The following is a 23,582-nucleotide window of genomic DNA, read 5'->3' as shown; positions in this document are numbered from 1 at the left end:
AGAAATCTCCTGTTGAAATAGTCGATGTGAGAGAAGAGTTTCCCGATGAGCAAATTATCTCCATTGCTGCAGTCTCCGAAACACCACCTTGGTATACTAATATAGCCAATTTTCTAGCCAGTGGATGGTTACCTCGTGACCTCTCCCGTGATCAAAGAAGGAAGCTTCAAGGTGAGGTAAAAAGTTATTTTTGGAATGATCCTCTCTTATTTAAACTGTGTGTAGATGGTGCGATTCGAAGGTGTGTACCTGAAGGAGAAATGACAAGCATTCTTTCTCATTGCCATGATGGAGCAGCTGGAGGATACTACTGTGGAAATCGCACTGCAGCTAAGCTCATGGAAGTCAGTTTCTATTGGCCTACATTGTACAAAGACGCTCGGGCATATGTAGCTCCATGTGACAAGTGTCAAAGGACATGTAACATCAGCCAGAGGGATGAGATTCCACTAAACTCCATTCTGGTATGTGACATTTTTGATGTTTTGGGCATTGACTTCATGGGCCCGTTTCCACTATCTTTTTCACATGAGTATATCCTAGTAGTTGTTGATTATATCTCTAAATGGGTCAAAGCAATTCCTACTAGGACCAATGATGCTCGGGTGGTGTACGAGTTCTTACGAAAAAATATCTTTATCCGATTTGGGACACCTCGAGTGATTATCAGTGACAATGGGTCACACTTTGTGAACAAATAATTTGTTGCACTGCTTTCCAAGTATGGGGTCACATACAAAACAGGAACCACTTACCATGCCCAAACTAGTGGGAAATTTGAAGTGGCTAACCGTGAAATAAAACGAATTCTTAAAAAGACGGTTAGTGCTTCTCGCAAGGATTGGTCTTTAAAAGTGGAAGAAGCTCTATGGGCATATGAACTACATTCAAAACAACCATATGGACTTCACCATTCAAATTAGTCTATGAAAAATCGTGTCATCTACCTGTTGAAATAGAACATAAAGCATAATGGGCTATCAAGATGCTTAATCTCGATATTAGTCTTGCATGCAAACACAGGTTGGCACAGATGAACGAATTAGAGGAGTTTAGACTGGACGCATATGAAAATGTGCATATCTTTAAAGAAAAGACCAAGAGGTGGCATGATATTTTGATTAAGCCAAGGAAATTTCATGAAGGAGACAAAGTCTTACTATACAATAGTAGACTTAGATTATTCCCCGGAAAATTCAAATCAAGATGGACAGGTCCGTTTATGGTGAAACATGTCTCACTGTATGACGCCATTAAAATTCAGGATGAAGGAGGGAATGAAAGCTTTAAGGTGAATGGGCACAGGTTAAAAACAGTACGTTGTTGGAGGATTTGACAAGCAATCCTCTAGCATCGTGATCAATTGAGCCTAAGTGACGGAGTCAAGCTGACGACTATAACACAAAACTACTTCTAACTAGTTTTCTTACTTTTGTAGAATAGTTAGACAATTGTTTTGCAAGATTTTCAGAGTTTAGGAATGTTGGTACTTGTTTGGGCAGGTATAAGCACAAATTGAACATAAAATAAGTACATAATAGAGTCGGGGTGCAACCCGCGACCTAAAACTCAAAAGTGTCTGAAACTCTAAGAAACTCGGCCTAGCGTGCCGCATGGGGTGACGCACCAGGCCAAAATGCTTGCCTAACGTTATTTTAACATCACACTGGAATTACACACTACCGCGCCGCATAGGGCGCCACACCCAGCAACGCGGTAGTACAAAATTATTATTTTTTTTGTTTGCTTTATTAACGGTAACCCCTCCCCCTTTTCTCACATATTTCAAACGCTGCCCATTAATCTCTCTCTCTCTCTCTCTCTCATTCCAAAACCCTATATCTCCCCCAATTACTCCATTTTTTCCTGGATTCTTCTCATCTACATCAATTGTAAGGGTAAGTCCTTCTTATCATCTCTTTTCTTTTAGTGGGAATCTGATTTGTTTGAGTTCATACCCTAACCCTAGCTAGTTTTTCAAATTCTTTTTGTTAATATTCATCTTATGGACGAATTTCTTACATAAACTTGTGTGTTTTTTATTATTCTTATAATTAGAGACAATCTTTTTGTTGTGAGACTTGATGGTGCTTAAAATTTTCTTTTTTTTCTGCGATGTGGTTTAGTGTGGTGGCCAATATGGCCGAAATGGCTAAGGTTTTTGGTGGTGTCTTGCTATTGTCACCCTTTGGTGGTGTTGTGATTGTTGTAGGGTGGTTGATTGATGTATTTAAGGAGTGACCTTTTAATAATCGATATGGCAATAGTGATGTATATCTTGCTGCCTATCTTATGTTTCATGAAATGCCCCAAGGACAATTGAGCTTAATTTGGGGGGATAATTGTGAGAAATATTGTAAGTCTTGACAATAAGAGTGTAGAGGGAGGTCATGCTTATTTTTGTTAATCTTTAACATGTTATCCTTTGTGTGTCTTGTGTGGTGATGCTTTTTGATTTATGAGTTTTGTAGTAATCAATTAGTATAACTTTTTAAGCAACTACGAAAGTGTTGTGTGTTTGCATTGGATTAGCATAGTCTGTGGCAATGTAGTCTCAATATCATGAGTGGTAAGTGTGGGTTTGTCGGAAAGTCATTTCGTGTCTTAAAAAGGGATAGTCTGAGTTCTTGATATACATTGTGATTGTGAACATGCCAAAAAAATAAGTGATGGGTGGTTACGTTGTTTGGTCTTATTTTTCTTTAAGAATTTTGGCTAATGTTGTTCGTCTTTTGCAGGTATAATGTCTCGACGCCCTAGCAAACATTCTAACACAGGTTCCTCAGAAGCTGCCTCTAGTAGCCAGCGAGGAGGTAGACAAGCACATCGCCCCGACCCGGTGGAGGAGGAAGAGGAGCGCATTGACCCAGATGCAGATTTAGTGCCAGACTACAAATACGGCATCAGGGCTGTGCCATCTCATGCTAGGCAGTGGTTTCAGACCTTTGTTCTGGCAGTAAGTCCTAACCCAGAAGTAGGAATCGACGATGGAAAGCTTGTAAGAAAGTACCCGACGATTTACAACAACATCATGTACCGTCCCGGTGAATCGGTAAATGTGAACATGGTTAAAGAATTTTATGCAAACTGGCTAGATGTTGTATACGAAGTCCAAGTGCACGGCAAAACAATTACATTCTCTTCCCGAGTAATCAACCAAACCATAGGGTTCAAGAGCATTCACATCATTTATTCAGAAACCTGATGTGTCGACCACCATATACTGATATTAGATACCACTGTGTAGCGCGAGGTCTCTTTCCACCTACTCGTGAGATGCTTATGAACTCCAAAAATATTTGAAAAAGAGTCATTTCCAGCGTCCTACCCGAGTTCTGCTAAGGCTGATAAATGCAAAGATCATGCATACTCAGAACGACACTGATGTCTCAAGGATGAAGGTGCGTCTAATTTATGCTCTCTTAACTTGGATTAAACTTGATATGGGTAAGATTATGCTCAAGCACATGTCTTGAGTGCGGCCAATGAGGGACCACCGCCTGTACTTTCCAAGTATGATCACGCGGCTTCTGTGGGCAGAACATGTAGAAGAGGAATTTCATTATGACAAGACTATTCATGGTGATGCTATTTGACCTTTTGATATCATAGCTATGAAGGACCCACATGCTGTTGCCGTTAAGGTAGACCATATATTTATTCGTGTGGAGGAGACACTACAATTGTTATTTGCAGATATGCGCCTACGCGCAACTATAGGTGAGGTTGATCTGGAAGAATTACAAGAGGACCATCCCCTCTCTGCAGTCACTCAACAGTGGCTGGGCTTAGCCAATGGTGCACAGATACCACCGGACGAAGATGTCAACTCCATTCCCTTTGATGACGAAGAGTATCTCGACACCTTTGAAGGTGGTAATGAAGACTAGGCCTAAAGCATGAGGGATTTTTTGTTTAGTCATTTTCATTGAGGATAATGAAATCTTTAAGAGTGGGGTGAGTTGCTGCCCCTATGTAATACTATTGGTACTTTTTTAAAATATTTTTCTTGATTTATATTAGTTGTTTTCTTGATTTATTTGTTTACTTGGTTTGTATTTTCTAGCTTCGACTTTCCCAATCGAGTGGTTTCTAGGGGAAAGTATAAAAAACAAATCTGTCTGAGGTAGTGTAATAATTAAACCTTGATTATCCTTTGTGTCGCGGTTCTTTTCTAAAGTTTTTGTTTGAACTGGGTGTAGTTAGTTTTTCTTTTATTAGGAATAATGAAGTTTTATGCCGTGTCGTAAATGGAGATGACTTTTCTTGACGTTGTTGTTCCTTGAGAGTAGTAAGTGCCTTAGTTGTGATGCCTATGCTCAGTTCTTGACTCATGGATAGGTACCTTAATTTGTTTGATCTCAAATCTCCTTAACTGCTTTGGCTAGAGAGTCGAGATAAATCTGATCCTAAGTGAGTTATGTGCCAATATGTTGTGAGGTTTTGTGATATTCTGTGCTTGTCAGTTGATGTCTAGAATTTGCCCGTGTATTTGCAAAGCGAAATAGTAGTCTTGTTCAGTTTAGGAAGTGATATAGGCATTTCTTTGTTGAGTCAAAAATATGCTTTTACCCACCAAATAAATATGTATCTTAGTTAGCCCCATTGAGCCTGTAATCCTAATTCTTTGGCAACCACACTACAAGCTTGAACCCTTTGTTTGAATTGTCTATCTATTTGAACTTCTTACCTCTCGTGAGAACATGAGTTTCGTATGAGCTTGTAAAAGCTAAGTGAGGTATGGTCGGGTTTTGAGTGAACTATAGAAAAAGGAGAAAGGTGTGCGGTTTAAAATTTTGTGAGAGCCACATGTAGAGAATAAAAAAATAAAAAATAAATAAAAACATTGCTAGTGGTAGTTCTCACCTTGTATGTACTTAAAGATATGGGGAGCTTGAAGCTATTATGAATGAAGGTTGGGGTTTGGTTCAACACAAGTGTGGGGTTTAAATTGCTAATGTATATGTATTAAAGTGCTAAGGGAGGTATAGTCACTATATCCAAATGTATCCTACCCATCCCGCAACCTACATTACAACCAATCAAAGTCCTACTTGATCTTTGAATGCATGAGCTTGAATTAGTAGAGTATTATACTACGGAAAAGTCTATGGTACGTCTTATGTGGCACATGAATTTTATTTCTGAGAGTGAGTTAATTCTTTCTATCTTGAGTTCGTAATTGTTCTTGAACTTTACTGTGTATGGAATTATTCTCTATTAATTGTGTGAGGGCATATGACTTGTGAAGAAAAGGTAATATCTATGGCTTCTTTGTTAAAGTAAATGAGCAGGTTGTGAAAAATGTGTGGTGCTTTTAAGTCAAAATGTTGAGGCAAGGATGTTACATTAGAGTGCTTAGTCTATTTTAAATATTCTTGGTATGATGCGTGAGGGAAGTTGTCTGATAAGAAGGTAGTCTCTATGTGAAGTGAAGTTTGATTGCTCGAGGACGAGCAATGGTTTAAGTGTGGGGTGTTGATGGTAGGCTAGAAACTAGTATTTTAGCCGTAGTATTGCACTCAAATTACTGCATTTTACTTGTGTTGAACTTTAATTGGTAGTATTTTTGCGACAATTGTGTGTTTTATGCCTTATATGAGTGGTTCCGAGTTATGTAGCTATGGTGGAGCTAATTCGAGCTTTTGGAGCTTTGAAGTCTGAGTAGAAACCCAAGCAATTAAGTCGGGATCACATTCGGGGGTCGAAGACCAAGTCCAGATGTCAAAAATTGGAGAAACAAAATAACTCTAAGAAAAATGCACTGTCGCGCCGCATGGGGCTCTGCGAGGCACGGTGCGGAAGTACAAATTGTGCCCAGAATCGAAGATATAACATGTTCTGGAAATATTAACACGTGTGGTGCATGGTGCGACGCGGCATGTAGCGCGGTAGCCCAAATTTCTTAGAGTACTTTCCATTTTCACTAAATAAGGGTAGTTGCGTTCGGGGGTTGTTTTGGACTTCGGTTTAAATGCACCAAAATACCCTTTTTCAGTATCTTTTGACCTAGAGAAGATTGGAGAGCCACAAAGGGAGAAGACTTAAGAATTTATCAACATTTCAATCTACAATCGGTGCAATATGTTTAGAATTGATGTTTTCTTTGTTCTTAAGCTTATTTGAGATACATTACTCCATTGTTATGGAGTAATTCCATTTGGGGTGTTGAAAGATATGGTGTTTCAATAACTTGATTAGGGATTCGATTCTTTATACTTGCTAGAATCAATTGATGTAGCTTGATTTGCATTGTGGAATTATTTAGTATTTTGCTTAATCGAAAGAGAAGTTTGATATTAAATTTCTGCACATCTTTTGCTCTAGTTTAATTTCATGATTCAAATAGGTAATCGAATGAGCCTCTTGAACTGTTGATTGAACTAGAAAATATGGGATATTCTTGAGAAATTACCTTTTAGATCATAAACATCATTTTTATTCTTGCAATTATTTACCATGCTTCAATTGGGTTAATTATTGAAACTAGTGTTTAATCGAAAGAGGAATATAAGTTTCAAGTGTAATCTGATAATCAGTTGAATTCGTAAGAATCGATCGTATTATAGAGTAAATTAACTCAAGAATTGGATCCTCAATCAGTTATCGTGCACCTATCTATAACGACTCGACTTGTCGTTTTAAGAATTTAAGTCCCGTCTAGCGCCATAAGTCCCTGAGTAGCTTCTTATTATGTGTATTGACTTGCGTGCATGGTTGAATTCAGTTACCGAATAATTTGAAGTGATTTGGGACACTTAGTCCCCAAAACGAAAGCTTAAGTCTTAGGATTTTTACCGTAGTCGGAAGTGTATGAAGACGACTCCGGAATGAAATTTTGATGATCTCAATAGCTCCGTATGGTGATTATGGACTTAGGAGCATGTCCGGAAAAGTTTTTGGAGGTCTGTAGAGGAATTTGGCTTGAAATGGCAAAAGATGAATTTTTGGGAAGTTGAACCGGGGGGTTGACTTTTTGATATCGAGGCCAGAATCTGATTCTGGAAATTAGAATAGCTTCGTTATGTCAATTATGACTTATGTGCAAAATTTGAAGTCATTCCAGATTGATTTAATATATTTAGGCACAAGATATAGAATTTGAAATTTCAAAGTTCATTAGGCTTGAATTGGGGCATGATTCGTGGCTTTGATGTTGTTTGATGTGATTTGAGGCCTCGAGCAGGTTCGTGTTATGTATTGGGACTGGTTGGTACGATTGGACGGGGTCCCGAGGGCCTCGGGTTTGATTCGGGGTGGTTCCGGACAAAGTTTGGGTGTTTTGATGCTGGTGGTTGCAGGTTCTAGTGTTGTTCTTCACGTTCGCAAGGAGCCTCTCGCGTTAGCGAAGAAGGATTTTGTTGTTGGGACTTTGTTCTTCGCATTCGCGAAGAGGTTCTCGCTTTCGCGAAGAAGGCAATTTTACTGTTCATCGTCTAACTTTAAAGTCTCATATTTCGCAATCTATAAGGAATTTGGAGATGATCCAAAAATAAAAGTTGTAGCCCTTTGTGTTGAATTTTCATAAAGGTAAACCATTTGTCATATGGAGTTGTGTACAAAAAGTTACGGTAGAAAAACTATAGGCTGTCCGGGAAGAATTTGGAAATCTCTGTTGCACATGGTTGACTTTGGAAGCTTATATCTCGTAATCTATAAGGAATTGGGAGATGAGCAACAAATAGAAGTTATAGCACTTGGAGTCTAGTATTCATAAAGTCAAACCATTAATCATTTGGAGTTTTGTACAAACAGTTATGACCATTATACTAAAGGTTGTCGGAGAAGAGTTTGAAAATGAATTTTGAAGAATTTGTTCATCGCGAACGCGAGGGGGGTGTCGTGAACGCGAAGAACAAACCTCTGGGCAATAGAATAAAGTCCAAATTCGTGTCATTATTCCATTTTTGGACCAAGGAAGCTCGGGTGAGGCGAATATTCGAGAGTTTTTTAAGGAAAACATTGGGGTAGGAACTCCTAACTTGATTTTGGTTAAATTACATAAATCTATTGTTGTTTTTATCACTAAATTAGTGAATTGGGTTGAAAATTTTAGAAAATCCTCTTGATTTAAATTTAAGATTTGGAGGTCGATTTGTTATTGGAATTCGATAAAATTTGTATGGTTGAACTCGTATCGGAATGGGTGTTCGGATTTCATGAAAATTATGTCGAGTTCCGAGAGGTGGGTCCCGCGTTGACTTTTGTTTATTTTTGGAATAAAATTTTAAGTAGACGTATTATTATTCGGAATTGTATCCGATGAATTTTAATGAATTGTACAATTAATTTGGATAGATTTGAGCTGTCCGGAGGTCAATTCAAGCAACAAGGCTATTTTGGAATATCGGCCTAACTTCAAAAAGGTAAGTGTCTTGCCTAACCTCGAGTGGGGGAATTACCACTTAGGCATCGAGTCTTATGTGCCGTTTGTGAAATATGAAAAGCCGTGTACGCAAGGTAACGAGTACGTATTCGGGCTTGTATGTGCAAAATATATTGGGTTTAAGTCTTAGGCATATTGTGTAGTAAATTGGATAATTGTTAGCATTTATTTAATCATCTATTTGCCATGCCTAAATCCTTGTTGGTTGAACTTGTTTTTATATAACAATTTGATGTGATTGTTATTTGAATATTTATGTAATTCCGTGAGTTTGTTGGTTTGATAATTCTGGGAATTTAATTTCATTTTGAATTTTCCCTATGCAAATAATTAATTAAGCAAGTTTAAGGAGAAGCCTTAATATAATTATCTAAATTTAGATTAATGAAGGATTTGATTTATGCTGAATAATTTCTATCTATGTTGATTGTTTTTGTGGTGTTATACACATTGTGTGGAGCCTTCGTCTATTTGTTGTGAAATTTATTGATTTGGTTATATCTTTGGAATTTGGTTGTGGCCATTGGGCAAATTGTGATATGAATTAATTTTGTTATGTTGTCGTGATAAATTCCCATATAAATTATTGTGTTGTGTGAGGTGTTATTTTGAGGATATAAGGGTGGCATTTCACCGTTGTTATTTTGAAGATATAAGGGTGGCATTTCACTGTTGATATTATGTGGGTATAAGGGTGGCATTTCACTGTTATTGTGTTTGTTGGAATATTGTCTCGGCGGAGTGATAAGGGTGGCTATAGGAGCGATAAGGGTGGCAATAGGAGCGATAATGGTGGCTATTGATATTGTCTGGGCGGAGCGATAAGGGTGGCTATTGTCAGGGACGATATGTGATGATGTGGGGTTGTGGTGTTGATAATTTTCATGTGATGTTATGATTTTCTTGTGTTTATTTTTATACCTTGTGCAATTTGTCTTTTTGTTGGTAAATTGATAACAATATAATTTATGTTGTAATTGAGAGCCTGTGGCTATTGCCAGGCGGATTATAAAATGAAATGTGGGCACGAGGTACCGTGAGTAAATAATGAGGATATTTGGCATGTGAATTATCCGTGCAATTGTGATAAGAATTGTGGGCATGAGGTGCTGTGATGAAATGATAATGATAATTGGCACGTGAATTGTCTGTGCAGTTGTGATATGAAATGAGGGCACGAGGTGCTGGGCAAATATGATGATTTAATTATGGGCACGAGGTGCCGTGGAAATATGAAAATGGGCTGAGACCCGTGTTTACGAAAAATATAAAAATGGACCGAGACCCGTATTTTAATGATTATGAAATGAGGTGTCACTTGGTGACTTTTTAATTGAAAGAATTATATTCAAAATATTTATTTGGAAGGATTTTTACTTAGAAAGTATTATATGAAAGAATTGTATTTGAAAGATATTTATTTGAGGAAATTATATTTGAAAGATTTATTGAAAGAATTATATTTGAAAAATAATTAATTGAGAAAATTATATTTGAAAGAGAATTATTTGGAAGAATTATATGTGAAGGCATTTATTTGAAGGACTTGATTTAATTGGGTGTAATTGTACTTATTAATTGTTGAGCGATATTAATGGTATTCTTGTTGTCTGCTGTGCATATCACTGGTTGTTTCATGTTGCCATATTGTTATTTGTTTCCTATTATCTTGTATATTATATTTCACAAGTTATTAAACTAGTGAGTGTCTTGACTGTACCTCATCTCTACTCCATTGAGGTTAGTCTTGATACTTACTGGGTACCGACCGTGGCGTACTCATACTAGACTTCTGCACATTTTTGTGCAAAGCCAGGTATTGAAGATAACAGACTTGAGCAGAGTTAAAGCGGGATCGTAAGGATTCAAGGTAGAGTTGCTTGGTCGTCGCAGTCCCTTGGAGTCTTTTCATTTTATTGTACTGTTAACTTGTAATCAAACAGTATTGTATATTCGGTCCTCGTGATCATTCTATGTATTCAGTTAGAGTTCGTGACTCAGTACTACCAGTCTTGGGAGGTTGTACATTCATATTTGTTCCGTTGTTAGTTTTGGATACTTATTTAATAAAAAAACAAAGGGGGCTCCAAAAATGTAATGGAAATCGGCTTACCTAGTCTTAGAGACTAGGTGCCATCACGACTCCTGTGGTGGGATTTTGGATCATGACAAGTTGGTATCAGAGCTCTAGGTTCATAGGTTCTACGAGTCACGAACGAGTCTAGTAGAGTCTTGCAGATCGGTATGGGGGCATCTGTACTTATCTTCGAGAGGCTACAGAACTGTTAGGAAATTTCCATTTCTTTCATTCCTGTCGTGCGAAATTTGTTGAATTTGGAATTTGAACCTTTGTATATCCATTCTCTCATAGATGGTGAGGACACGTGCTGCTGGATTAGCTGAGCAGACATCCGCACATACTGCTAGGGCTGCAAGAGGCCGGGGCTGAGGTAGAGGTCGAGGAAGGGCACGTGCTGCGACTAGAGCACCTGTCAGAACAATATTTGAGGAGTCTCTAGTAGCTCCAGTTGGGGGACAGGTACCAGAAGCACCTGTTGTTACCCCCGGACTTCAGGAGACTTTAGCACAGTTCCTGAGTATGTTCGGTACATTAACTCAGGCGGGATTGATCTCTATTACACCAAACATTCCGCAGATTGGGGGAGTAGCTCAGACTCCTATCACAACTCTAGAGCAGAAGGTTCACGTTGGTCAGGTTTCGGATGTAGTACCGGTACAACCTATTATTCCGGTTCCACCTGAGGTCAGGCCCGAGGCATCAGAAGAAGAACAAAAGAGACTTGAAAGGTTTAAGAGGCAGAGTCCACCTACTTTCGGTGGTATAGCTACAGAGGATGCCCAAGGATTTATAGAAAATTGTCACCGTATTCTCCACACCAAGGGTATTGTGGAAGTGAGCGGAGTTGCCTTTACTATATTTTAACTGTCAGGCACAGCATATCAATGCTGGAAAATCTATGAAGAAGGTAGACCAATCGATGCCACACCACCAACTTGGACTCAATTTTCGAAAATGTTCTTGAAAGAGTTTATTCCGCAGACTCTCAGAGATGCATGGCGCACAAAGTTTTAACGGTTGCGTCAGGGCACTATGACAGTGTTAGAATATGCTATCAGGTTCAGTGAGTTAGCCCGTCATGCACCTATCCCAGTTCCTACAATCAGAGAACGGGTCCGCAGATTCATTTAGGGGATCGAATATGATATTAAAATATGCATGGCTCGAGAATTACAAATTGATACTCCATTTCAACAAGTAATGGAGATTGCAAGGAAGATTGAGGGTGTTTTAGGCGAGGAAAGGGAGTCTAAGGAGGCCAAAAGGTCTCGAAGATCTGGAGGGTTTAGTGGATTTTATTCTTCAGCTAGAACACATTATAGAGAAGGCTCGAGCAGTCGGTCAGCTCAGTCTGCACATCAGATTACTCGGATTGCTCCAGTAAGTTCTTACAATGAACCACTGGCACGAGATTCCTCTAATGATTATTTCAATTATCCGGCACAGACTCAGTTCGAGCCGTCGCGACCTCAGAGGGGTTGTTATGAGTGTGGTGATGCTAGGCACATCATGAGAGATTGTCCCAGACTTGGGAGGGGTGGATTTCATCAGAGCACTCAAGCTACAAGCTTTATTCCAGTTAATACTCCACGTGCACAGTCAGCTAGAGGTGGAAGACAGATGGGTAGTGGGCGTCTAAGAGGTGGAGGCCTGACCCGTTGATATAATCTCTATGATTTGGCTGAGGCCAATACACCAGATGGTATCGTTACAGGTACGATCCTGATTTTTATTATAAAAGGATATTTTCCTTAATTTGATTCGGTTTTGAATATTGAGGTGAGTTCTCCTATTATGCTCCACTTATGGGTGAGCTTCGTAATTTTGTGACCCACTTATATGTTTATACCTGTTGGGAGATTTAAATATGTGAACCTGTGTCTGCCATTTTAATTTTGTACACCATTGAGGGCTATAAGTCCAAAAGTAATTTTTATTATTCATTACAGTGGGTTTAATGTGTTTCGAAATAATTGATTCCAATTTTTATGAATTATATGCCCTACCGGTATGAGGGTTCATTATGTGTTGTGAAAACTGTCTACGAAATTTATTGAAAAGAAGAAAGAAAGAAAATTGAAATTTCAGTTGGCACAATGTGCAAAATACTTGTGATTCGGAGTTGAGGACGAGATCCTCGCATTTTTACATGGTGTGAAATATTTAAACTGGGCTGCAAGCCGCGATGGAAGTTATATAAGGACGAGATCCTTGTGGTGAAATATTTATGAGTTTAAAATTCTCCCTTGTGAAATTTAATCTGTGCAATAATATTAATAGGGAGTCATGCCTGTTGGGATTATTTGATAATTATTGTATATTTTATGTGCATATTCAGCCATTTTCGTGATGTAAACATTGAGTTTTAACCTATAAGATGAGTGCCCAGGTGGCGTTAAATGTGACTCATTAAATCGGACAAATAGTTATGAGGTCTTCATGCCTCACATTATGTTGTCAGTGTTGTGAAAAATTTGAAACGAGGTACTAGTTAATATGAGATTAATTTATGATGCTGGAATTAATTATGAACAACATTTAAGACCTGAGATGTGGTGATGAGCATACATATGATGTACTTCATGTCCTGATATCATAATGATAATGCAATGCTTGTAATGTTGAGATCAGTGTTATTGATATATACCTTGTGGATGTGTTGTTAGGAGTAGTTTTGGTATTACTCTGGTAGGTGGATAGGCCCATTTACAGGGGAGACTCTGTCGAAATTTTATGAAAAATTTGGGAGTTAGAAAAATTTGGGAGATTGATATGTGTGAAAGAAGAGATAAATTATGTTATGTGTTTGTTGACGAATGATCCTAAGCGGGGAAGAATGTAACACCCCAGAAATTTTTTGAAGTACTTCAACACTATCAAGAAAGTTGATGTGTGCGTAGGCACGAGTTGCTATAGCCAGTTGAGAGTAATACCATGCGTTCATGAAAAATCGGACTTTCTGAAAATGTTTGGAGTGTAAGAAATTGGTCTTAAGGTTCACAAATATGGATAAAAGAAATAAACTCAAATGAGATGGTGTTGCCGGACTTACCTCCAATGCAGTAATGTAGGACCAACCGTGAGTATATGTGTAAAAGTAAAAATTATCAATTCGGTAACCTCAGAATAATTATTAGCACGTTCGAGGATGAACATTTGTTTAAGAGGTGGAGAATGTAACGACTCGACTTGTCGTTTTAAGAATTTAAGCCCCGTATGGCGGCATAAGGCCCTGAGCAGCTACTTATTATGTGTATTGACTTGCGTGCGTGGTTGAATTCAGTTACCAGATGATTCGGAGTGATTTGGGACACTTGGTCCCCAAAACAAAAGCTTAAGTCTTAGGATTTTTACTGTAGTCGGAACTATGTGAATACGACTCTGGAATGGAATTTCGATGATGTCAATAGCTCCGTATGGTGATTATGGACTTAGGAGTGTGTCCGAAAAATTTTTTGGAGGTCTGTAGAGGAATTTGGCTTGAAATGGCGAAAGATGATTTTTTGGGAAGTTTGATCGGGGGGTTGACTTTTTGAGATCGGGACCGGAATCCGATTCTGAAAATTGGAATAGATTCGTTATGTCAATTATGACTTGTGTGCAAAATTTGAAGTCATTCCAGATTGATTTGATGTGTTTAGGCACAAGATATAGAATTTAAAATTTCAAAGTTCATTAGGCTTGAATTGGGGTATGATTCATGGCTTTGATGTTGTTTGATGTGATTTCAGGCCTCGACCAGGTTCGTGTTATGTATTGGGACTATAGGCCTCGACCAGGTTCGTGTTATGATGTGATTTCAGGCCCCATCATAAAGGTAAACTATTTGTCATATGGAGTTATGTACAAAAAGTTATGGTAGATACACTATAGGCTGTCCGGGAAGAGTTTGGAAATCTCTGTTGCATATGGCTGAATTTGAAAGCTTATATCTTGTAATTTATAAGGAATTTGGAGATGAGCAACAAATAGAAGTTATAGCTCTTGGAGTCTAGTTTACATAAAGTCAAACCATTAATCATTTGGAGTTTTGTACAAATAGTTATGACCATTATACTAGAAGCTATCTGAGAAGAGTTTGAAAATGACTTTTGAAGAATTTGTTCATCGCGAACGCGAGGGGGGTGTCGCGAACGCGAAGAACAAACCCCTGGGCAACAGAATAAAGTCCAAATTCGTGTCATTATTCCATTTTTGGACCAAGGAAGCTCGGGTGAGGCGAATATTCGAGAGTTTTTCAAGGAAAACATTGGGGTAGGAACTCCTAACTTGATTTTGGTTAAATTACATTAATCTATTGTTGTTTTTATCACTAAATTAGTGAATTGGGTTGAAAATTTTAGAAAATCCTCTTGATTTAAATTTAAGATTTGGAGGTCGATTTGTTATTGGAATTCGATAAAATTTGTATGGTTGAACTCGTATCGGAATGGGTGTTCGGATTTCATGAAAATTATGTCAAGTTCCGAGAGGCGGGTCCCAGGTTGACTTTTGTTGACTTTTTGGAATAAAATTTTAAGTCGACGTATTATTATCCGGAATTGTTTCCGCTGAATTTTAATGAAGTTGTACAATTAATTTGGATAGATTTGAGATGTTCGGAGGTCAAGGCTATTTTGGAATATCGGCCTAACTTCAAAAAGGTAAGTGTCTTTCCTAACCTCGAGTGGGGGAATTACCCCTTAGGCATCGAGTCTTATGTGCCGTTTGTGAAATATGAAAAGCTGGGTACGCGAGGTGACGAGTACGTACTCGGGCTTGTATGTGCAAAATATATTGGGTTTAAGTTTTAAGCATATTGTGTAGTAAATTGGATAATTGTTGGCATTTATTTAATCATATATTTGCCATGCCTAAATCCTTGTTGGTTGAACTTGTTTTTATATAACAATTTGATGTGATTGTTATTTGAATATTTATGTAATTCAGTGAGTTTGTTGGTTTGATAATTCTGGGAATTTAATTTCATTTTGAATTTTCCCTATGCAAATAATTAATTAAGCAAGTTTAAGGAGAAGTTTTAATATAATTATCTAAATTTAGATTAATGAAGGCTTTGATTTATGCTGAATAATTTCTATCTAAGTTGATTGTTTTGTGGTGTTATACACGTTGTGTGGAGCCTTCAGCTATTTGTTGTGAAATTTATTGATTTGGTTGTATCTTTTGAATTTGGTTGTGGCCATTGGGCAAATTGTGATATATATTGATTTTTTATGTTGTCGTGATAAATTCCCGTATAAATTATTGTGTTGTGCGAGGTGTTATTTTGAGGATATAAGGGTGGTATTTCACCGTTGTTATTTTGAGGATATAAGGGTGGCATTTCACTATTGATATTATGTGGGTATAAGGGTGGCATTTCATTGTTGTTGTGTTTGTTGGAATATTGTCTGGGCGGAGTGATAAGGGTAGCTATAGAAGTGATAAGGGTGGTAATAGGAGCATTAAGGGTGACTATTGATATTGTCTGGGCGAAACGATAAGGGTGGCTATAGGAGCGATAAGGGTGGCAATAGGAGCGATAAGGGTGGCTTTTGTCAGGGACGATATGTGATGATGTGGGGTTGTGGTGTTGATAATTTTCATGTGATGTTATGATTTTCTTGTGTTTATTTTTATACCTTGTGCAATTTGTCTTGTTGTTGGTAAATTGATAACAATATGATCTATGTTATAATTGAGAACCTGTGGCTATTGTCAGGCAGATTATAAAATAAAATGTGGGCACGAGGTGCCGTGAGTAAATAATGAGGATATTTGGCACGTGAATTGTCCGTGCAGTTGTGATATGAATTGTGGGCACGAGGTGTTGTGATGAAATAATATTGATAATTGGCACGTGAATTGTCCGTGCAGTTGTGATATGAAATGAGGGCACGAGGTGCTAGGGAAATATGATGACTTAATTATGGGCATGATGTGCCGTGGAATTATGGGCACGTCAACTACCATGTTGCACTTGAGATTCAATGCTTCTAGATAAGCTTTCCATGCACATGATGAAAATATAAGGGGACATAGGGTCCCCTTGTCTGATACCCCTACTATGATGGAAAAATTCAGTTCTACCCCCATTTACCAGGATAGAAATAGAGCTTGAAGAGATGCAATACATGATTAATTTGGTCATATTGTGGGGGAAACCAAAGAACACCAAAGTGTCTCTAATAAAGGACCATTCTAATATGTCAAATTCCTTTCCTAGGTCAAATTTGAGGAACATGTTAGCATTTTCCCTTTCATCTTAGTGAAGTGACTGATGTATTTATTTACTATGATGGCATTATCACTGGCCCTCCTATTGGACAAGAAACTAGCCTGACTTGGGCCAATGATGGAAGGGAGGACATGCTTGATTCTATTGACAATTATTTTGGTAATCAGTTTGTACATAGTGTTGCATAGCACAATAGGTCTGAAATTCTTAAGGATTGTGGCATTGACACACTTAAGGATCAGACAGAGCTAGGTTGTATTAACTTCAAGCTTCATTTCTAGGGTATTGAAAGTTTGATTACAGAACTAGGTTATTTTGTTTCTCAAGGATATTCCAGTATATTTGGTAGAAAATATGGTGGAGACCATCAGGTCCAGGGGCCTTTGTATGTTTGAAAGAGAACATGGCTACCTTAATTTCACTACTCCGTAGGGGCATTCGGCATAGCTTGCTCTCTAGTGGACATGGTATGGGCATTATAGATTGTGCTTTTCCAGGGAGTGGATGAGACTAAGTGTTCAGTGGTGAATAGATTGGAGTAGTAGTAGTAAATGGTGTTTTGGATTTCATGCTGCTCCTCAATCCAGTTTCCTACCTCATCTTGTAGGGACATGAATTTGTTCTTTCTTTTCCTAATGAGGGTTGATTTATGAAATAATCTAGTATTAGCATCATCCTCCATCGGCTAGTTGATCCTAAACTTAGTTTTCCAAAAGTCCTCTTCATATTTGAGAATATAGGAATATTCCTCTAGAAATTGACCTTCTAGATTCTAAAGAAATGTACTAAAGGTGTAGGCATTAGATTTCTAAATGCCCCCAAGTCTGGCAGTAATATGTTTCTTTTTATAAAATATATTTCCAAACACATTTATGTTCCAGGTCAGCACTTGGGACTGGAACTAATCAGTACCCCTTTCTAGGCTACCACACCCTTCATAGGCTTGTTGGACAATGGTAGATAAGGATGAGTGACTACACCACATGGGTTCAAACTTAAAAGGTCTAGATGGAGTATTGAATGCATTGGGCCACATGCTGATCAGCATAAGAAAATGATCAGAATGTGTTCTAGGGAGGTGACTCACATTACTAGAAGGTAACCCTGGATCCACTCATCATTGGTAAAATACCTATCTAGTCTTTCCAGGATTAGTTGACTCATATTCATATACCTCATGTTAAACCAAGTTTATTTACTCCCTTAAAACCAAGTCAATAAGCTTACAATAGTTCAAGCAGTGCCAGAACAAGTTAGCTCTTGGGGAAGAGATAAAGTTTTCCCCTTACCTATCTCTAGCCCTTAGGACTTAATTGAAGTCCCCCCTACTAGCCAGCTCCCCCTATAACCATCAGAGATGGTTCTAAGCTGATCCCATAGAGCCCTTCTATTAGTATAAGTGTTGCTGGCATATATTTCAGTGAAAAGCCAAGGGGTGGAAGAGGGAGTTACCTTGACCATGATATTGATGCCCTGGGGGATGGTGGAGACTTCATCAATCTTCAGAATGTCATCTTTCCACATGATGACAATGCCTCATGACAGGCCTACAACAAGGTTTTGAATTTGCCCTGTGAAACCGAGCTACTGAATCAGGTGCGTGCAATGCAAACTTCATGTTCTCTTCTTTTTCAAATTTCACCACAAAGAAATTCCAGCCCAGATCTATTAGTGTCAGATGTTCACTGGGATTCCATAGGTGTTGCAATTTCGATTTCAATAGGTGGCGGGGGTACCTTTTTCACAAAGATATTGACGATTGATGAGGAACACCATGGGTGGTAGAGTATGTTTTTTTGTTCTTGGCTGAGGATGATGGGCCTAGTGGCATCGTCAGTGGTTGATTTGGGTACTGCCTCCGGTTGGTAGTATTGGGTGTTGTATACGCTTGTTTGTATAGTTGTTTTCCGCTAGTATCTCCTTAAAGGTGTTAACATTTTTTTTTTGAGTTCATTCAGCTTCCATCTGTGTTGAATTTGTGTCCGGTGGGTCGGGGGTTTTTAGTGCCGGTGGTGATAGTTGTTCCTGCGTGAGGGGTAGGGATGGGGCCATCCGGGGGGAGAATAATTGTAGAGAGAGTTTTTCACTCTTCGACAATAATAGTTCATGTGTTTTATATTAAGAGTGTACCATCCTAATGTAGAGCTTTATTTATGCCTTGTATGGAACAGTTCTAGTTTTCCCTTCAAAGAATAGAAGGAAAAAAAAGAGAAAAAGAAGGATTGATATGTACAATAACAAAAAGTGACAGAATATTATGAAATTGACAAGGATATTACGCTGTTAGAAAAAGTAATAATGTTTAGGAGGAAAGTGAAGTAGTAAAAGACAAGGAATAACACCATTGTTATGGAGGAAATACTCCCGCCGGCCACGATCCATATTTTCTATCTATCAAATATTTTATATATTTTTTAAGAAAAACATCTCATTTAGAATAATAAATAACAATTAAAAAAAGGGCATGATCTTTTAAAACCGAAAAATATTTTGAAACTAATTTAGTTTACAAAAGGATTAATCCCCTATCCTCCACTTAATGAGTAATTAAAATATTATATTCTCCGTTTTACATTTGTTTCGTAGTTAAACATCTCTTTAATAGCTATCTCTCTGTTTTTCTTTATATGATATGATTATTGTGCAAATCAAAGCCTTTTTTTCAATCACAAATTTCATGTTGTCTATTATAATATATTTTATTAGACAAAATTAATTTACCGTACGTTTACTTTTTAATTATATAAATTTTATCTTAATTTTTATATGTAACTGATATCCAAATTGAGATCCATAACTGATGATTTGAGCCCGTACTTCCAACTCCTTCCTTTTCTGAACGAGATTTTTACTTATATGTGCTACATTAGAAACATATAACTTAATTACAATTTAGATATATAATTTACCACTTATATACAAATTAGTATTAATGAGTATCCCTTTATATTAAAAATTGACTAGGGAGTATCGGTTATTCCCTCTTCCCTCTCTCTCTTCGATCTCTCTCACACACATTCCCTATTCTTTCCCCAACCCTACTTTTCTTCCTTTGATTTTCCCTGTTTTTCTCTCTTTTCTCATCTACTTTATCCTCTCTTTGGTTTCCAGAGAATTTATCAAAAGATTTCAATCGTTTTATTATAGGGTTTTAACTTAACAATTTCCTTTCATATTGCACAATTGGATCGAATTGAAATTGTCAATCAATAAATTTTGAAGGTGTTTGAATCTCCACCATTGACAACCTTTAAAAAGCTTTGAAACTTTGGATTCGAATTTAAATTTTCAAAAAATATATTTGTTTGGATTGGGTGTTGTTGCAAATAATTGAGAATATTCTTTGGAATTTATATCTCAATTTTGATGTTGTTTGATGAAGATTAGAGTTGATTTTTGCTGGATCTCACATTGAAACTCGAAGAAGAAACATATGACATTCAACATACATATAAATTTGTATTAAAATTATACTAAAGTTGTATTATAGTTGTATGTAAATTGTAGTTGAGTTGTATTCTATTGTAGTTATATATTTTTATTTGAATGTTGTATGAAAGTTGAAAAATAGTTGTATAATGTATGAATCGTTGTATGAAATTTTTATTTAAGTTATAAATACTATTTTTTTTACATAAAGTTGTTTATAAAATCAAAATTGTATTAAGAGTGGAAGTTTTGATTGGAATTTCAGAGAGGAAGAAGAACACACTACATACAAAATACATACACAAAACATATTTGTATGAAAATTGTATACTAGTGTATAATTAGTTGTATAAAATTTATTTTTAGTTTATATGTTATTGTAGATGAATCAAATTTGTATAAATTTTGTACGGAATTTTATTTTTAATTTGTATGTTGTTATACCATACAAATGTATCACCGTCGAATTTTTATTGCTGCTGTTGCTGGTGCTACATCGACAGAGGTGGAAGTATTGAACATTTTACTTAATTTCGATTCACATGTTCAGCCACAAAAACCAGCCACTTAAAGCACCTTAAAACCCAGCAAAAACAGCCCACAAATCGCACACTTTTACACCTAAAACCAAGCCCAAAACCACCCATCAACCGACCATCGAAAACCAGCTGAAATTACCTTTAGAACGCAGCCAAAAAATAGCATATGGAAAGAGAAATTTTTCCTTCTTATTAAAAGTTTACGTACAACATAGGGAAAGAGGAATTTTTTCCTTCTTATTAAAAGTTAAAAGCTTTTACGTGGCCGAAACTAATTAAGTAACAACTTTGAAAGAAAACTGATTTAAATCCAAGTGTTTCTTGTTTGGAAACAAATCAATTCATGTAATTGTCTAAGTTATCCATTGTCACAACCCAAAATTCAACTAGTCGTGATGGCACATAACCCAACCCGCTAGGTAAGCCAATTAATAATTATCAAATTTCCAATAATATTAATAAGATAATTATTCAAAAGAAATATCTAAATCTAATACATTCCTCAAGAACTGGTAGTACAAATCATGAGCTTCTAAGAATAGAGTTTACAAAGCGGAAATGAAATAAATACATAGTCTGTTTGAATAGTACATAAACAGAGTTTAACAGATCTAAAGCTACCACGAACAAGAGGAAGCTACAGCCGGGACGCAGGTACATTTTCAATCCAGCTCCCATCGAACACAGCAACAACAACAGCCAACATCTGCACGCAAGGTGCAGAAGTGTAGTATGAGTACAACCGACCCCATGTACTCAATAAGTAAAAAACCTAACCTCAGGTTGAAAGTAATAACGAGCTAGCAGAAAGGTAGGGGCCAATACCAATATTCCACAACAGTTCATAACAACATAAAACAAGTAATACCAGAAGTAACCTAACAATCAAATGTTCAACAAAAACATGATTTCTGAAAATAGTTCCGCCTTTCGAGTACTTCAATGAAACCCAAATCGTTTACCAGAGTTACCAAAAATATGAATAAGTTTGAAAACATTAATACAACATTAATTCTTCTTCTTCCTCTTCAGCCAAAATCAAGTCTAATCTTCACCAATCACCATCAAAATTGAGATATAAACTCAAAATAAAAAAATTATAACTACAACATAATACAACTTAAATACAATTTACATACAACTATAATACAACATTAATACAATTTCGTAAGTATATTGTATGTCATGCGTTCTTCTTCTTCTTCTTCTTCGGCCAAAATCAAGTCTAATCTTCACCAATCACCATCAAAATTGAGATATAAACTCAAAATAATATTCTCAATTATTTGTAACAACACCCAATCCAACGAAATAATAGTTTTTGAAAACCCAAATTCGAATTCAAAGCTTCGAAGCTTTTTAATGGCCGTCAATGGTGGAGAATCAAATACCTTCAAAATTTATTGATTGACAATTTTAATTCAAACATCAATTATGCAACATGAAGAGAATTTACTAAGTTAAAACTCTATAGTAAAACGATTGAAATTCATTGATAAATTCCATTAAAACTATATACAATAAGAAAGACAAATTGGGGGAAAAACAGAGAAGTAGAGATAGAGAGACGAAGAGAGAGTGTAACGACCCGACCGGTTGTTTTGCTTCCTAAGTCCCCGTTCTCCTAAATAAGACTCCTCGTACGTGCTTTTACTAATTTATGACTTGCAGGGATGGTTAGTTCGGGATTTGGAAGGGTTCATATTCAAATCGGAACGCTTAGTTCCTTAGTTGGCTTTTAAAAGGCTAAGTTTGACTTTGGTCAACACTTTGAGTAAACGACCTCGGAACCAGGATTTGAAAGTTCCAATAGGTTTGTATGATGATTTTGGACTTGCACATATGTTCGGATCGGGTTTTGGATGACCCGGGAGCATTTCAGCGCTTAAGGTTGAAAGTTGGCTTATTGAAGGGTTAAAAGTTCTTTAAATTTTGTTTGAAGTAGGTTTTGGTGTTATCGATGTCCGTTTGGGATTCCGAGCTGGGGAAGAGTTCTGTATGGTGATTTAAGACTTGCACGCAAAATTTGGTATCATTCAGAGTAGTTTATGTTTTGGCGTGTTCGAAGTAAGTTGGAAGAACTTGAAGTTCATAAGTTGATTCAATTTGGTTTGGGGTGTGATTCTTAGTTTTGATGTTGTTTTCTGCATTCCGAGGGTGCGAGTGAGTCCGTTTTATGCTTTCAAACTTTTTGTCATGTTTGGAAGGGGCCTCGGGGTCCCCAGATGCCATTCGGATAATGCATGAAGGTCGCTTAGCCATGGGTGAACAACTGAAGCACCCAGCTTCTGGTGTAATCGCACCTGCGGAGGTCCAGCCACAGGTGCGAGCTCGCAGAAGCAAGCCAACAGTAACAGAAGTGGACTAGCATGGGCATCCAGAAACCACAGATGCGGACATGGCGACTGCATATGCGCGACCACAGAAGCGGTCAAGGGACCGTAGAAGCGAGACTTGCGCAGGTGCGGCTCCTCTGCCGCATGAGCGGCATCGCAGAAGTGACCCTTATTCCGAAAAAGCGGACTTAGGCCAGCCAAGGGAGGACCGCATCTGTGATGAACCTTCTGCAGATACGGCTCAAGGACCGCAGATGTGGAAGTCCTAGAGGCAGAATGGCCCATTTAATGCGGGACTTAGACGATTTTTCACTCATTTTCTTTCACCTCTTGGGCGATTTTGGAGCTCTTGGACAGGGATTTTCACCTAGTACTTTGAGGTAAGTAATTTCTATACAATGTGAGTTAAATGCATAGATTATGGGTAGATTTTAACATGTAAAATTGTGAGAATCATGGGTTTAGATGAAAAACCTATATTTTGATAAAAATGGGATTTAACCACGAAAATGGTTAGGGAATTGAGTGAAAATTATATATTTGAGTTCGTGAGGTTATGGGTAACAATTTCTACAAATATTTTTGGAATCCG

General features: G+C 37.4%; 1 protein-coding gene across 1 annotated transcript in view; it reads left to right on the top strand.

Moving 5' to 3' along the window:
- LOC104085852 (uncharacterized) overlaps positions 1 to 18,893 on the top strand; it is a 58,387-nt gene extending 39,494 nt beyond the window's left edge. Inside the window, exon 10 of the mRNA XM_070177608.1 lies at positions 18,832 to 18,893. The gene's annotated coding sequence lies outside the window, so the exon portion shown is untranslated. The remainder of the gene's footprint in view (positions 1 to 18,831) is intronic.
- The last annotated feature ends 4,689 nt before the right edge of the window (positions 18,894 to 23,582 follow it).

Source organism: Nicotiana tomentosiformis, chromosome 6, assembly GCF_000390325.3.
Source record: "Nicotiana tomentosiformis chromosome 6, ASM39032v3, whole genome shotgun sequence".
NCBI lineage: Eukaryota > Viridiplantae > Streptophyta > Magnoliopsida > Solanales > Solanaceae > Nicotiana > Nicotiana tomentosiformis.
This window is presented reverse-complemented; position numbering and strand designations above follow the sequence as displayed.